The sequence below is a fragment of the Chrysemys picta genome, chromosome 4, assembly GCF_011386835.1.
Source record: "Chrysemys picta bellii isolate R12L10 chromosome 4, ASM1138683v2, whole genome shotgun sequence".
Classification (NCBI taxonomy): Eukaryota; Metazoa; Chordata; order Testudines; family Emydidae; genus Chrysemys; species Chrysemys picta.
In genome coordinates, this window is record NC_088794.1 from 82,443,609 (window position 1) to 82,460,939 (window position 17,331).

A 17,331-nucleotide genomic window follows, 5' to 3' on the forward strand; every position below is an offset into this window, starting at 1 on the left:
TGCCCTCTCTAACCTGCTTGGAGATTCCATACTAGCTAGATATGGTGTGGGACTATTACATACTATAGCATCACTCTTGGTGCACTTGCCCTGAGTGTGTATTTTGTGCTGTGTTTGACACCTCTCCAACTCCAAAGGGAAGGATTCTAGTTGCCCATGCTTATTGAATTCCCATCTGCTCTTGGATGTCTAGGTGGTAGCAGTTGCTAAGCTTGCTGCTTATCACCAGCATTTGGCAAGATAACGACACCCTGGACTTCGTGTGAGTGAGTCAGGCCTTTGTCCCTCTAAGGTTAGGCTTTTGACCATGCTTTGCAGGTCAAACAAGTTGGAAGCTGCAGCTAGAGCAGATTGCAGGTGCACATTACGCCTGAGCTCTGGGGTCTGCACGTGCTGCCAGATCTCAAACCTCACCTGGGAATAGTGTTGGCTTTAGTCCATAGAGTTGGGCAACTAGTGACCTGAGGGATGCCTCTCTCCCCATCTGGTAGTATGGAACGTGCAGTCATTCAAGGTATATGAACCAACAGCCTCCTGGAGAGGGCTGGTGCCAATGTCTGGCTTTGACGAACTTTGGAATGCTGTAAGACTGGTCTGTTCTCCCAGGTTTATTCTCCATGATGAGGAGATGGAGTTTAACGGAAGGGAGCCATCTTGGGGCTTGGGAGCATGCTAGGGCTCTTTTTAAGGGTAGGTCTACACTGGAAACTTCAAAGTGCCGCCACGGGAACACTCCCGCAGCAGTGCTTTGAAGTGCGAGTGTGGTCGCCCACGAGCGCTGGGAGAGAGCTTTCCCAGCACTCCTGGTAATCCACCTCCATGAGGGGATTAGCTCCGAGCACTGGGAGCCGCGCCTGTCTATACCAGCGCTTTAAACCGCTCAGACTTGCTGCGCTCAGGGGGGTGATTTTTCACCCCCCTGAGCCAGCAAGTTAGAACGCTATAAAATGTAAGTGTAGACAAGCCCTAAGGCTTGGTTTATTTTGTTAAAGGGGACCTCCAAAATGTGCTGGTAAGAGACTAGGTTTGTGCCTTTGTTGGTTTATGATGGATGAAGGGGGCCTGAGAGCCTCCTCACCATTCCCTCCAAAAAACTATTTGCACTTTCCCTTAGAAACAGCAACAATGTCAAGTGTGGTCTTCCCTGTCTTTGCTGGAAGCCTCCATGAGGGGCTGAGTGAGGTGAAATAGGAGCTTTTTCCAGCTCTCAGCTGAAAACGCGGGAGGGAGGTGTTTGACTCTTCACCACTGAAAGCTTTCTTTTCTAACTGTTTGGGTTGATAAAAACAAGCCCCAAAACAATCTTTAAATGTTCCACAGCTGCTTCTCTGTCTGGTTTCTTTTGCATGGTACTGTTAGTTCTCCAGTTGGTCATAGTCTTTTAGGAGAAGTAGGAAAGATGAGACCTGAATTTATAATGTAAAAATATGTAACCTGTCCAGGTTAAATATTTACATAAATTCTGCACTTGGTAAAGAGCCCCCAAAGGGTACGAAAAGGATGCTCTTTCTGTGTAGGTCGCTGTAATGAGCCTAGAGTTTGCTCAGGGAAGGTGGTCAAGCCTTGCATCTCCTGAAGGGCAGAAAAATTAGTCTGACAAGGCTTCCAACTTCATTAACTCAGGATCAACTCTGCTGGCATGGAGACCTTCCCTTCCTACACTCCCCCTCAACTTTGTGGGAGGTGCTTCTTCTGCAGGGGTAAGAAAAATTTCAACTATGGGAACATCCTGTCTCCTCCTGGCTTCACTGTTGCAGCTCTGCCAGCAGGAATCCTCACAACAGCATTGTGACAACTACACCACAACTTTATTAATTAATCATTAGTTCACCCTGAAGTCTCATTTGGAAGATTAAGAATTGGGTTGCAGATTGAAGGCCGTATCCTCTGTGGCTCACTGCCAGAGCTTCTGACATCAATGGGGCCCAAAGTCTCAATGATAAGAAAAAAGAAAAGTACTGTGTCTCTTCTCTACTGCACCTGCCAGAGAATCCTGGGCCTCTCCTGGACAGGGTAATAGCCAACTGGCTGGGCCCAGGCCTACTGGGACAGTGAAAACTTCCCCACATAGCCCTGCCAAAGCATCTCAGTCATGCCCTGCAATAGCTCCTGCTCTTCTAGAAGGAGGGAATGGTGTCTAACCATTAGAACAGGGTGGGGGCGATGACTTGGAATCAGAACTCCAGAGTTCTCTTTACGGCTGTGCTGCAAATTTCTTGCGTGGCTGTGGGCAAATTACTTCGCCTGTCTGTGAAATGGAGATGATACTTTGCTATCTCATAGTGGCATGTGAGGAGTAAATTTTGCAAAGTGTTGCCATGAGGTGCTCATGTGAAATGCACAAGAGAAGGGAAATACAATAGCACATATTTCCCCCTAATTTGGGGCCCAGTATGAATGCATTTTGTGTGAATCTAGTGTGAGAAGTTGGAGGCTAAAGGAGCCTGAAAGGGGATTTTGAATCTTGGGAACCATAGAATACAGCTGGGGTCAGAGCCCTGCACTTGTCTCCAATCAAAAGGCTAGGCAGCAGTCTGACTGCTTAGAGAGAAGAGATGTGCCATTCTTCGTCACACTGTCCATCCAGCCATACTGGTATGTAACTGCAGTGTTTGCACATGGCAGCTCACTCTCTCCTCTGTCTTGCTTAGTCCCAGAGATACAATCTAAGTGAATCTGTGTGACCTAGGAGCCTGGGGGGAGGGGGAGGTACTGCTGAAAGAGATCTCAGCCTGGGGGATGTGGGTGTCACCTAAACTGGATGGAAAAGACCAGGGCTGGCTCTATCATTTTTGCCATCCCAAGCCAAAAAAAAAAAGCCGCCTGGACTGTGCCGCCCCAAGAATGGACAGAATGCCGCCCCTTAGCATGTGCCGCCCCCGCTGGTGCCTGGAGCTGGCCCTGGAAAAGATCTTTTAAGGAACCAATGTCTGCTTCATCCCAAGAATGTTATGATTCCTCCTTCCATGTACTTCCCGCCCTACTGCTGCTTAGTATTGGAATGTCCCTGTATAGATACTCCTGACTTTCTCATGTGTGTCACTGGGGCTCACGTTGCTAATTTGGGATGCTCACCGTGCAGAGACGTGGTTAAACAAATGTTGTTCAGTGCTGTTTCTGTCCATTCCTTATACTTATGCTGTATGAAGGGAAAAGCCAGGGAGTCCTGCACTAGGGAGAACTTACAACAGGCAACAACTGTCTTAATCACACTCTGGTATCCCCAAAGTTTCTGGTCCAGTTTGACATAGTACATTTAGCATTTACTATACAGAGATCAAAGCACTTCACTGGGGTGGAAGAAGTTTCTTTATCCCCATGTTACAGATGGGGAAACTAATGCACTGATAGGGGAAGGGATTCTCTCAAGGCCACATAGTCAGTGGCAGAGTAAGAAATGGAACCCAGGAGTCCTGGTTTCACCCCAGTGCTCTCTCCACAGGACCATGCTGCTTCATTACAGCCTCAAACTTTAGACTAGCAGTGTTGGGAGACCAAATGTTGCTGATCAGTTGAGTGTGGTTAAGACAGATTTAACAGCGATACAAGGATCCTGAAGGGATAAACCCTCATCCAGATGCAATACTTGGGGGTGTGAGCAGCGCTATTTGCAGCTTTGAGCCTATTTACTGTAGTGGCCTAATGCCCAGATTTGGAGAGTCTGCTCAAGTGAGATTGTCCCCTTGTGGGACTCAGAGGGGACTGAGCTGGTGAAGGTGCAGGGTCCTTTATGCATGTGTCCCTAGACTCCTCCTGCAGGATGACTTCACATTGAGGAGTTTCCACCTCACCCACTTAGGGGGGGATCAGATGTCCCGATTTTATAGGAACAGTCCCGATATATGGAGCTTTTTCTTATATAGGCACCTATTACCCCTCAACCCCGCCCTGATTTTTCACACTTTCTATCTGGTCACCCTACACCCACTGCACCTCTGGGGCTGTTCCTGGGACCTAGCCTCGATCTCTCTGCCACTCTCCTTCTGTTTTGTAACCTGATAATTAATTATTAGCAGTTTTTTGTCTTTTTCCAGGTGATGGTGAGATGGGATGACCCCAAACTTAGCTGGAATCAGAAGTCTCTGTGATACTGGTGCTATCCCAGCTCTCTGCCCGCAGAAGCCATGAACCTGTAACTGGGGAAGCTTCCCCTCAACCAACGTGTTACCACCAGATCTGCAGTACAGAAGCCAGCTGCCCTGTCACCTCAGCATCCTCCAAAGGTTGGTTTTCTTGCTCTTCTTGTAGAGAAGTTAAAACTACTCAGTCTCCTGCTGCCCCAGTCTCTTCTTGGCCAGACCAGTGAGTTTAGGGTAGAAGGTAAGATGGGGAAGGACGTTGGGATTGCTGGCTCCCTCTCTGTTCAATGGCGCACTCTACTCAGTCCCTTACTGCCAGGCACCACTTCTCATCTCTGGGTAGGGGATGTGCTAAGTCCACAGGACAGCCCCTGAGATTCCCATTAGCCTCCCACAGCACATGCCTTGTAAAAGGAGAAGGAAGAACATTCCTCCTTTTTTGTCCAGCTAAACCTTGGTGAGCAAAGGATCTTCCTTTGTGTCTGTTACAAAGAGATGTCCCTTTAATGCACATTTGGAGATTCCCCTCTTCAAATCCTCTTGTTTCCAGAGAACCTTTGATCTCTAAATTCCAAGCTCAGCTGGACACCGTGGCAAAGGCCTGGGCTGCTTCACTTGAGAATTAAAGGATTGGAAGGGAAAAGTCCATTTTAGGGTGGAGGACCAGAAGGGACCCTGCAACAATTTATTTTAGCAGACTGGGGACCTACTCCTTGTGGCTCTTTGCCCTGTTTGGCATTAATCTCTCTCCCTCCGTGCACCAAGCATTTTGGGGGGCTGCCATTCTTCTCTGCTGCCTCCGCCGCCCCTCATTAGTGCATAGCCTGGCTTGTCTAAACCTTGATCGGATTTGTCAAGGCTCCTTCCCTTTTCTTCCTGTTCATTGAAGATTGAAACAAAGGAAATGGGAGAAGAAAGGGCCTACGAATAGGAGTGAGGGAAGTGAGTGACAGGCTGCCCCCTGCACCCTTCCCCCTTCCAGCTCTCATGGGGCAAAGCTAAAGCCAGTACACTTCACTTCAGAAGGCAGTGCCTTCCCCCTGCCTCTAGCCTGAGTCAGGGCTTCTGCATTCTGTTCCCAGCTCTGCCACTAGCTGGCTTCATGGTTCACCTGCTCCCTTGGTCATGTTCCTATGGAACTGCTGCCTGCACTGGGTGTGTGCTGCAACCGAGGCTATTCCCTCCACTACTGACCTCATAACCCAGACAGCTCTAGTCTAAATGGCCAGGCTGCAGCATTGCCTATTAAAATACCCACACCAGTGGGAAGAGGCTCCTTCTCCCCCAGCAGGGACACTGTGGCGTGGGGACCCAAATTAATCTCCAATGTAAGTGGGCTGTTTGTTTTTACTGCTTTATTTTTAACATGCCCTGTGCTGAGATGTTTCCCTCATTACCTGCACTAGCAAAGTGCTGCTCCAGCCAGCCAGCCCCTAATGAACCCAATGCAGAGCTCCGACAGCTCCTGGCATCTGTACAGGACATTAAGCAGCAGGATTTTCCGGCTCCTCCCGACCCTGAGCCAGATAAGGACTCTGAACAAGGGCCTTTTGTGCAGCCAGGTTTGTGAGGAGGATGCTAACCTGGTTTGGGGGAAACAGCATCCATGGTTTGGCAGCTGAGAGTCAAGTTCAGACTTTCCGTTGAGGCAGGAGACTTCAGTGTGAAGGGAGCCCGACGCAACGTGCTCGTCTCAGCACTTTTCTGGTTGATGTTAATCCCACCCCTGGCATTCTCAACAAGCCCTTCAAACTTTCCTCCCCCACCTTGTCTCTTGATCTCTTCTGCCCTCTGCTCACATCCTCAGTATTAATTTGGCAGGAGAAATTAAAAAACATGAAGTCCCAGCATAGTGATACAGCCACTACAGTGTGAAATGCATCCTCACCTGTCCAATCCTAATTGTCAGTCTCTGGGAAGCTTTTTCTTGGGGCTCAGCCTATATTTTCCTTTCATCCTCTTCTTTCTCATTCTCCCCCATATGTAACCCCCAAATAATCAGCACTCTCAGGGCTTTAATTAGAGAGCTCTGTAAAGTGCTTAGGCTATGAAATGTGTGGATTTGGTGTTACTAATCCCTCTCCTTGCTTGGTATTCATTCATGCCCTTCAGGTATTTGCATTCTCATGTCCCTCTCCTCAGGGAGGTCGCTTAGCCAAACTCCAAAGCTTCACATATTTCCCCATGTCTCCGTCCATTCCATGCACAGAGTCAGTGGGAGAGGGAACTCCGAGTTCCCACCCCTACCATACACACTGCCCAGAGGGGTGAGCTAGGTAAGGCATGCAGGTGTGGGGAGTTTGATCTTTTAATTCCCTGGGTGGGCTTGCATGGCAAGTTCGTTTTCTATGACTACTCCTAACTGATGATCTTCTTAGTAAAGAGGAACCCAGATGGATTTTGCTATTTCAGGTGCATTATACAGAGGGACTGTCCTTGCCCTGCTCCATGGTGCAATGCCTCTGTTGCTGCAGCCCAGACAGGTCAAGTTCCACTGTGGGGTTATTGACCAGCCAAACCTTTGTGTCAAAGTGATTGTATTGAAGGTTTATGCCTTTCCAGTGAAACAAAATCATGTTCCGTCAAAGCGAGCACGTTTCCCCTTCTGTATTTTACAGGATAATTGCTGGGCTGGTGGGCTCAGCACAGGTATAAATCAGCTATGCAGTTCAGCAGGGTTGCAAAGTGCTTGAGCTAGAAAGTGCCTGTCATGGCCAGTAAGTCCATCACACGCTTGCAATTAATTGATGACCTTCATATAATGCTCATCTCCCCCCATGTTATTTCTCTCTTTTGCAGAGACCCCATCCCCTGGTATTCCAGTGCAGTGCATGTGCCAGAGTATGCAGACTATCTTGTGTTCCAGCTTCAGGTACTGCACTCTTTTGACACTACTCCCCTGCCCTGAGCACCCTGGTTAGATTGGAGGCAGGTGTTAGCTGCAGGGGGAGAGGTGTCTGAGTTAAGTGCTGCCCTCCCCAGGCTAGCAGTAAATTCAAGCTACCCAAACCTTGGGTTTCATATGGAAAATAAAATCCCTTCTCCTCACAAATGTCAGTAGTAGGAAGGGGAAGGCAGATCTCTTCTCTCGCTGGTGCCCCCTGCCAGACAGATACAGTGCAGAGTGGGAGGCTTAAGCCAGCCCTGGTGTTACCAGTCTCTGCTGTCTCCTTTGGGCAGCGAGGGCTTCTGTGTAGTAAGAAGGGGAGACATGGTTCTTTCTCCTCCCAAACCGGCTCTTCAAAGAGTTATCCTGGTGAAAGCTAGTGGGACAGGGGAATTAATCTATCAACCAGGTTGGAAGCCAGAATCTCCTGAGCATGGGCTTGAATTCCCCATGATGCTGTTGGGTTCCCACTGCATGGCAGGCTTCCAGATAGGGGCCTAGTTGGCAGAACACTGGCCTGGGAGACTGGAGACCTGGGGTTCTATTCCTAGCTCTGCCACCGACCTGCTGGATGTCATTGGGCAAGTCACCACCCCTCTGTGCCTCTCTTCCCACCCTTCAGCTGTCTTGTCTATTTAGATTGTAAACTCTCCAAGGAAGGGCCTATGTGCTACTATGAGCTGGTCTGTACTCCAAAGTTACATCAGCATAGCTGCATCTCAAAAGAGTGACAAATCTGCACTCCTGAGCGACATAGTTAAACTGATCTAATCCCTGGTGTAGACAGCGTTAAAATGATGGAATAATTCTTTGTCCTAGCTGTAATGCTGCCTGCAGTGACCTAAGAGCATGAGTACCAATGCGGAGCAGCCTGTTAAGAACCAGGGCAGAAACCTCAAATTGGTTGTGAGTTCTATACGTAGATTTCACCAACCAATTATCAAGTTTAAACTCCTCAGGCACTAGAACAGCCTGAACATGGAGTCAGACAGTCCCCTTGGGCTCTCCACTCTGTCTCGCCACCCATGTGATGAAACCTTTATGACAGATGGTCCCTTACACAAAGAATCATACCAATATTCAGGTTACTCCCAGTCCCAAAGGACCAGTCACTTACCCCAAGTCAATTGCATGTAGATTTTACACCAAAGACAATGTTTGTAGCCAATCCTATAATAAACTATATAAAGATTTGTTAAGTAGGAAAAAGAAACAAGAATTTTTTTACAAGGTTCAAGCAGGGAAACGTACACAAATGAGTTACAATCTTAAATTTTTAAAAGTAATAAAAGAGCTTGCTTATTACAGAAGCTTCATGTCCTTTAGGGCTAACCCAGGCTAAGCACTGGGGTTCTCTTGCTTGTGCCTAGATATCTTTGTCTAAGCAGCAGAGAGATCCAGTTCCTTCTTGTAAAGGTTTTTTTATCCCCTTTCTTCCTTTTGCTCTGAGTCGCACACTAAGCTAATGGGAGGAATTCTCTTGTATGACTCTCTTCCCAGGGAGGGCAGAACAACCAATGTCTTTTGTCCTCTCTAACATCCCACAATAGTCCACCTGGCATCACTGGACCTTTCCTGTTGGGCAGAACATAAAACCTTCTGCAGGAGGTCAGTACGTCACACTAGTTAATCTCTCTTCTGTCTGGTCATTTATACAGTCACTGAGGCTCACAATACAACCACTCAGATATTACTTTGCAATGTGAAATATGGATGTTATAACTGAGATTAATTCATGCAGTAACTCACAAGCATTCAATGAAATCTAAACACATTCTTAGAATTCTAATGTTTATTTTAACAATACTAACACACAGATGAGCCAGACTGATTCCAGGTGTATTTGTCAGTATTCCATTGAGAAATGGAGACTTTGGCGTGAGCTGGCACCTGGTTTGGAAAACCCCACCGTTGCTGTAGTAGGTGTCTCCACTGAAGCACTACAGCAGCTGTACCGCTGTAATGTTTGAAGTGTGGACATAGCCTGTGTGTCTGTACAGTGCTTAGCACAGTGGGGCCCTATCTCAACGGGAGCCTCTGGGTTACCATTATACTACTACGATATTGGCCTGGCCCTATTGATAGTGTGTTTCCTGTCCCCCACTTCCCTGGCCAGCAGTGCTCCCTGGGGGGTCAGTTTTGCTGTGGCACTGCATCCCGAAACCCAGTGTAGTTCTGTTCAGGGCCCAGATGCTGCAGGGGAAAGGGTTGCATAGAGTCTTTCTTGGAGAAAGATTTCTAAAAATATGCTAAGCTCTGTATTTACACTGAGTTTGGAGGTGAGGGGAGCAGCAGAGTGAGGGGCAGGGCTGCTAAAGTCAATATTATCTCATGAGTCAAGTTATTGAAAGTGAATAGTGGGGAGGGGGAGAGCTAGCAAAGATGCTGGCTGTGGGCTGCTGACCTCTGATATCCATAAAACACCATCATCCTGGTGACTGATCATCTCGCAAGAGTGCTTATTGCACAGAATCCTCCTGTCCTCCCCTGTTCATCCACTCTCTGGATTGATTTTATGGCTTGGATGAGTTTAATGTTCTGATAATGATGCTTTGTCTTCATCTCTCTCCCAGGGAAGGACTCTGCCTTCCCCAGGCTGGCAATAAATTCAAACTGTCCAGAGTGTAAGTGGGGGCCCTGCTGGGGCAGCTTTCCCCCGCATCGCACTTGGCTGCGTGCTGTCCGGGGGCAGGACTTTTCAGGTGCGGAGTTAGTAGCATAACGTCTTCCCTTCTGGTGTGTGTCTCGGATTGCTGCTGGACCTGCTCCCTCTGTATCCAACTTTGCTTGCTGGTTTCCCTCCACTTTTCCCACTCAAAGTTCCCTGGGACAAGAGCTCCCCTCTTCTCTCCCCCCATCCCCAGATCGGTCAGGGTGGTGTGGGCTGAGCTGTTTTGCAGTGTGTGACCCTACCCATAGAATGAGTAAAAGCAAGAAGCCTAGTTCACAGGGCTCTTTGGGTGGAAGGTGCTAGTGTCATGTAGGCTGTTCATTTTCACCCCTTTCCTTGGGGTGGGACTGTGCCCACTCAGCTGTCCTGGGCTCACTATATAGTGTGTGGCTGCTCTGTTTCTTATTTGACCAAGTCAGGGGGCACTGACTGCTCCCGTGCCAGGAATAACCCTGAGCACAGCAGACATTGGACGGGCAGTTCACATTCCTTGCACATTGTGTGGGCCAGTTCCTTGTGGCAGGAGGCAGTGTATGTGTGTGCATGTGAGCATCAGCTGTGGCTATTTCCTTTTCCCAGGTGTCTGGCCATATAGGGAGAATGCATTGCAGGTGCCCTGTTGTATTAATTGAGATGGCATGTATGGTTCAAAGGGTCAAAGGTGTTAATGAGATCTTATCACTGATAACTTTAAACAGCGTTAAACAAGGTTTGTGATCTGGTATACCGAGATCTTAGTCCACTTAGCACCAGGGCAAACACACCATTAAACATAATTTTAGCCTTTTATTAAAGATACAGAAAAGGAGGAAAAACTGTTAAAGCATTTGAAATGTAAAGTATTAAATAAGGATTTCATTTTAACATCCCTTGTTCCCTTTAGCTGGAGAGAGCTTTTAGAAGGGGAAAAAACCTTTTTTTCCACAGTCTTTTAGGTGGTAGTAACTGTCCTTTTGGGAAAAAGAGTAGAAGGTAGTTGAGATGGGCTGGAGCTGTCATTGGCTTAACTGTAGTTAAAGTCCCATCCCCTTTCCTAGAAGACAAAACAAGATACACACACATAAAAGGGGAGAGAAAAGAACAGCAAAGACAGAAAATGCAGTGTCTATCTCTGATATTGACTTTCACTTGCAATCTCACTGCTGGGGAAATGCAGGAATGACATACGGTCTTATCAGCCACTCTGAGACCTGGCAAACTTGTACCAGCACTGGGCTTTTCAGGGCATTGCTTTTTGCTGCCTCTTTCAGGTCACAGGCCTACAGCAGTGTTGCAAAATATGCAGTCTTGGCTGGCTAGGCTAAACTCTCACTAGAGAGAAGGGGAGAGATAGGAAAGAGAAGAAATAAGATAGGGAAGGAAAAGGACACATGGGGAGAAGGGAGGTGGTAAGGGGAGACAGTCTCACATCCCATGTAGTGGTTGGGATTCAGCCAGAGCTGGTGGAGGTGGAAATGTTGTCTAGGGTTGCCAGTTTTGATTGGATCTTTCATCACATGGCATAATCTTTAATTCCTGAAGACTCCAGGACAGTCCTGGAGGGTTGACAACCCTAATGCCATCTGGCTCCCTTTTTGGCTCTGTCTGGTTAAGACACCCCTCAGGATTCAGATGATGAAGGCCCAGGTACCCAGGAGACAGTGGGGGTGGCAGTGGCAGCCATGATGGTGAAGCTCGTTCCAGTAGCCAATTCTTCTCCTCAAAGTTTCTTTCTTCAAGGACTCCAGAAGGGATATGATGGACAGAATAGCCCATCCCCTTATTATTTTGCTCACCAGTTAGGCCTAGTTTCCAACACACTGATTTTTGGTTCACTAGTTTCCAGTTCCACACTTTTTTTTTGTTTACCAAGCATGATCTTAACACAGTCCTTGAGTTATATCAACAGGCCCCTTTGTTTGGACCAATTCAGTCTTTGCCTCACTTTTGCACCTTTCCTTGTCAACTTTGTTGTTTGAGATTGTGGCAGTTTATAAACTTTCACTCCTTACAGTTGAGCAGGTCTAGATGCAGGTCTGGATCAGAGGTATCCACAGTTGCCTGCTTGCAAGAGTTGTAATCCACTGAATGGGATGGATTCCTGGCTTCAGCGTAGGCTTTCAAAGCCTTGGATGGGCCGGAAGCAGCAGTTTAGATCTCAGATGATTCAGATCAGTCTTGTATCCTTGTCACTGTGGCTAACCTGGCTTCATGCGCTTTGCTGTATGTGTGATGTTCAGATGGGGCCTTGAAACCAGAGACCCTGTGGACTGTGCAGAAGCATGAAACATCCCAGGGCACTTCTGTAAAAGTTGGATTTGTTTGCCCCGGTGTCCTTGGCCAAACTCCCTTCTGCTCCAGAAATGGTTACATTTCAATAGATTTGTGTGAAGAGCTGTGAGATCCTTTGGGATCTTTCAGGTATATTTGTAACATGCTCCTCTTTGTAATGAATAGGAGGGAAGATGTTGGACTTCTGGGAACAGGTGATTGTCTGGGGAATTTGTAACATTACCTAATGACTCTTCATGAATCTCTTCCCCCATCCCACCCACAGTGCAGGGGGTATTGTTCCCATTGTACAGATGACAAAATTGAGGCACAGAGAAGAGAAGGAACTTGCATAAGCCTACACAGCGAGTCAGGGTAACAGAAGGATTACTTGGCAGGAGGTTCTGTTCCTTGGTCCTGCTACTGACTTTCTCAGAAATGCAGATATTAGGGTATGTCAGACTACCTGCCGTAACGGCGGGTAGTGATCGATCCCCGAACGCGCTCCCCGTCGACTCCGGAACTCCACCAGAGCGAGCAGCGGTAGCGGAGTTGACGGGGGAGCCGCGGCCGTCGATACCTCCCATCCTCACGGCGTGGGAAGTCAGAATAAGATACGTCGACTTCAGCTACAGTATTCCCGTAGCTGAAGTTGCGTATCTTACATTGACGCCCCCCCAAGTGTAGACCAAGCTTAGAAACCTAATCCCAGCACAGGTGCAGGGAAAGGGGGAGCTGAAGACTGCTCCTCCTGTTCCACTTCTAGATGTGTCTTAAGGCCCTACAGACCTTGTCCTGGCTCATGCCCCTTGTCTCTGAACTTAACACACACTGCAAGGCATTCATGTTCTAACCTATAAACACCTTAACAGGTTCCCTTAAACCATCATATAACAAATCTGTTACCTGCCCTTCCTCCATATCAGCTAGAGAACCTGCCAACAGCGTAGCACAATAAGCCATAACTGACTCTCCCTCCTCCTGATGCATCAGCAAAACTGCCTTTCTCAACTCAGAAGGGGTTAAGAAATATCGAGCTACCCTCTGTACGTACCTCAGCCTTTCTGTCCTCTCGATTTGACTCCAGATCAAGCTCTGCTAACACCACCACCCCTTCCGTAGGGCCAGCACAAGTTATTACCAGCTCCCTTAGGTCTCCTAAATCCAAAAGTTTTCCAACAGTGTATCCCATTAACCAAGTCAGACACGTTTTTGAGTCAAGGAACCTAGTTGCTTAGCTAATACCTGCTTTTCACTTTCAGTTAATGGGCGAGTTGTCTCTTCCAATACATAGTCTGGGGATTTCAGTATTTGAATCACCACTGCTGGCAGTCTTTCCACTTCTCCTCCTGGTTCAACAGGCTTATCCTCCTCATCCAGAAGTTTGAACACCAAGCTCCCTTCTTGATCCTTCACCATTGTACCATCAGTATTGTATTTAGCTCTAGATCTCTGGATTTTGATCACTTGTGGATGCCTTACGGGTATATCAATGGTATAGGGTTACCATATTTCAACGATCAAAAAAGAGGACGGGAGGAGCCCTGCCCCGTCCTGCCCTAGCCCCGCCCCTTCCACTCCCTCCCACTTCCCGCCCCTCTCAGAACCCCCAACCCTCCCCCCCTCCTTGTTCCCTGACTGCACCCTCCTGGGACCCCTGCCCCTAACTGCCCCCCAGGACTCCACCCCCTACCTAAGCCTCCCTGCTTCTTGTCCCCTGACTGCCCCTTCCTGAGACACTGCCCCTTCCTGAGACCTTCCCCCCATCCTAACTGGCCCCCTAGGACCCTATCCCCTACCTGTCCCTTGACTGCCCCAACCCTTATCCACACACAGACAGACACCAGGGACTCCCACGCCCCATCCAACCACTCCCCACCCCCTGACAGCCCCCCCCCAGAACTCCCGACCCATCTAAACCCCTCTGCTCCCTGTCCCCTGACTGGGACCCCTGCTCCTAACTGCCCTCCAGAACCCCATCCCCTACCTAAGCCTCCCTGTTCCTTGTCCCCTAACTGCCCCCCTAGGACCCTACCCCCTACCTGTACCCTGACTGCCCAAAACGTTACAGCCCCCCTCCGAACTCCTGACCCATCCAACCCTGCTCCCTGTCTCTTGACTGCCCCCTCCAGAATCTCCCTGCCCCTTCTCCGACCTCCTGGCCCCCTTACCATGCCGCTCAGAACAGAGTGCTGCGGAGTGGCACACTGGGCAGCAGGGGAGGGGGGAGCAGGAGCAGGGGGAGGAGCTCCAGAGGCCAGATGTGAACGGCCGGCCGGCGATCTGCGAATGCAGGGAGGGGGAGGGAGGGAGAGAGAGGAGGGGAGTGATCTCAAGTTGCAGGGGAGAGGAGCGGGAAGCAGAGGAGGGGCTCTGGCTGCCAGAGCCCCGTGCGAGTGGCACGATCCGCCCGGCTGCCCTGTCAGCCACACACGCTCTGCATAGGGGGGAAATCCGGACATTTACAAATTCCCCCGGATGCTATTTTTAACTAAAAAAAGCTGGACATGTCCAGCAGAATCTGGACTAATGGTATATAGGCAGACTTGCTGCTTCACTCCCATACTTTTTACCAGACTGTAATGACACCCACAACCTTTTGCCATAGGCGTCGACTTCCCTTCTGCCCGGTTCGTTCCCCTTCCCAAGCCTGCCCCTGCACTGCCCTCACCCCGCCCCCATTCCACCCTTCCCCCCAAATCCTCACCCCTTCTCCGCATCCTCCCCTGAGTGCACCATGTCCCCACTCTTCCCCCTCCCTTTGGGAAAGTCCTAAGTGCCTCCAAACAACTGTTAGGCGGCGGGGAGGCAGGAAGCTCTGGGAGGGAGAGGGAGGAGCGGGGACACGGGCGCACTTGGGAGGCAGGGTGGGGCAGGGGAGCTTGGCTGCCGGTGAGTGCTGAGCACCTACAAATTTTTCCCCGTGAGTGCTCCAGCCACGGAGCACCCATGGAGTCGGCGCCTATGCCTTTTGCCATTCTTTTCCTCTTTCACACATTCCTATGGAGATGGAGGGGCATTTGGCTTTACATATTCCTCCATCTTCTCTTGGGCTTTTGCCGTCTGCCACTCCTTCACAACATTTTCCCAATCCTCCTCATTCCAGGGATTATGATCAAAAACCATGCTACAAATAGTTTTCCTAGCCACCAAAGCAGACTCAAGTTTATTAATCACTTCAATGCATTTCTTATGATTCTCTTTTCCAGGTGGCTTTGTAGCCTGTTCAGTTAAAACTGACACAGCCCCTTTACTGTTTTGCCTCCAATTTATGCTCCTCCCCCCCACCCCCCCGCATTTGTGAATCCATTTCACATTCCAATTCCTGACAAGTTTGAATTAAAGCAGCCGTCTGCTGGACATTAGTTACATTTTGCAAATCTCTTTTCATCCCCTCATTTTGTAATCTCAGCTTCTCCAGCTCCTGTTGCAAACTTTCCTTCTCCTGTTTTCAAATCTCACACTCCTCTGCAAACTTATTCACAGCCTGATACATAATCCAAACAGCAGCATTTGTTCAAACATTATTTGTTCCTTTTTAGGAGTAGGAGTGCCACATGTCTGATATTTTAACAGCATTTCATCCAAACACCCTTCCTTGTATGGGACCGGAACAGCATTTGGCAACTATGGATCAGAGCCAAGATCTTCACATGCCCGTCTCAGTAAGCACCTCTCAACCATACCCGGGGGCTTCAGGGCATCCCCCTTGTCCTCTGGTATGACGACCCTTCCCTGTCGGTGTTTGCAAAACATCATTGACTCCAGGAACGACCAATACAACCTTGCTCACTGGTATATTTCCCTCTCTTCGTACTGTAACTGAATCTGGCCCCAGAGCTATAATTAATGATTCAGAACAATATTCAAATTAGTCAGTTAACACCAATGATTCAAGATACCAAGTTCTTAATGGGCAACCGGTTCAGACACAGTTTGATTCATTTTAAAGACCTTTTCACTTAGGCTATGTCTTCACTACGGGGGGGGGGGGGGGGGGGGGGGTCGATTTAAGATGCACAAATTCAGCTACACGAATAGCATAGCTGAATTCGACGTATCCGAGCCGACTTACCCTGCTGTGAGGACGGCGGCAAATCGACCTCCATGGCTCCCCCATCAACGGCGCTTACTCCTACCTGCGCTGGTGGAGTACAAGCGTCGATTCGGGGATCGATTGTTGCATCCCGACGAGACGCAATAATTCGATCCCCGAGAGATCAATTTCTACCCGCCGATTCAGGCGGGTAGTGAAGACGTAGCCTTAGACATGACAGTAAACCATCCTCTGTTACCAAATATTGACAACAGGGAGTGCTACTACCCCTGAAATGGATCTTTACTGGCTCCCAGTGGAGCAGATTACTGTCATACCAGTGAAAAAGATCCACATTAATTATCTTCAATACACTGCTGTTTATTGAGAAGGAATTACATAAGCAGTAAAGGGTTATATTAAGCACATAACTCCTATGTTAGACACTAAGAGATATACATTAAGAGCTATATATTCCTCTTAACGAGTCTCTCTTTCACAAACAGGCCCTGCACTAGCCTCACGCAGTTCCTGCTTGGCAAACAGAGAAGGTGGTTACCAGTTTTATAGATGGCTTCTTTCTTCCTGGTCTGATCTTCTCAGCCCTCGGGTCTGTCTCTGCTTCCCTCGAGGCAAGGCCTTGGTTGCCTTGAGACCCCTCTGGTTCACAGTCCTACTCGAGCCCACGGAGCAGAGTTTTGGCTGCTCTCTCTAGCAGCATTGCTTCTTCAAGCGTTCAATAAGGAGTCCCAGCCTGATTCTTATACTCATTTTCCTCAAAGGAGTCTTAAAAGCATGCCCAGAGGGGGTGTGGTTACTAATTTTTACCTGATTAGTATTTTAGAAGGGGTTGGGGGGTGGTACTGAACAAAGATCACCCCACATTTACTCATCAATCATTCGCTCTATCTCCTGCTGTAAGGTCACTATAACCAGGTCAACCTGTGCTCCAGGCTGGAACTTTATACATGTGATACTTACTTTTGTATGGGCCCATATTTGCCGGCCAATAGGTTCAATATCGATCATACACACAGACTTTGCCAGTTCTTTATTAAATTTGCTTCTGCTTAAAGAGAACCTGCTCCCAGGATCCTCTGCAGCCATTCAGCCATATTTAAGTCATGTCAAGTTATGCTCACACATCAAATATGGCCACACCAATTTGGTACCATCTCAACATCTCCCTTCTCCAAGCTGGTGCTGTCCTTGTGTCCCCGGTTGCTGGAGTGCCTTCTCAGGAAGCGCCTTGGTGAAGGATGGTGCCTGTGCTGTGCAGTCCTTCTCCTGCTCTGCAAAGTGGCTGTTTAATATTAGTCAGTTGCCCCAGGCAGGTGGGGAGCAATGCTGCTTTATGAGCTCCAGACAGCAGGGAGGGAGAGGGCTGAAGACTTTCTTGCTTAAGCCC

General features: G+C 48.7%; 1 protein-coding gene across 22 annotated transcripts in view; it reads left to right on the plus strand.

The window, feature by feature from the left end:
- Positions 1 to 17,331, plus strand: part of LARGE2 (LARGE xylosyl- and glucuronyltransferase 2) — a 60,992-nt gene that overhangs the window by 7,405 nt on the left and 36,256 nt on the right. For 19 of the 22 annotated variants that reach the window (XM_008162482.4, XM_065592831.1, XM_065592833.1 and 16 more), the window contains exons 2-3: positions 4,035 to 4,223; positions 6,879 to 6,951. The gene's annotated coding sequence lies outside the window, so the exon portion shown is untranslated. Of the gene's footprint in view, positions 1 to 4,016; positions 4,224 to 6,878; positions 6,952 to 17,331 lie in introns of all 22 variants that reach the window. The other 3 variants (XM_065592815.1, XM_065592822.1, XM_065592814.1) reach the window with 2 other exon arrangements.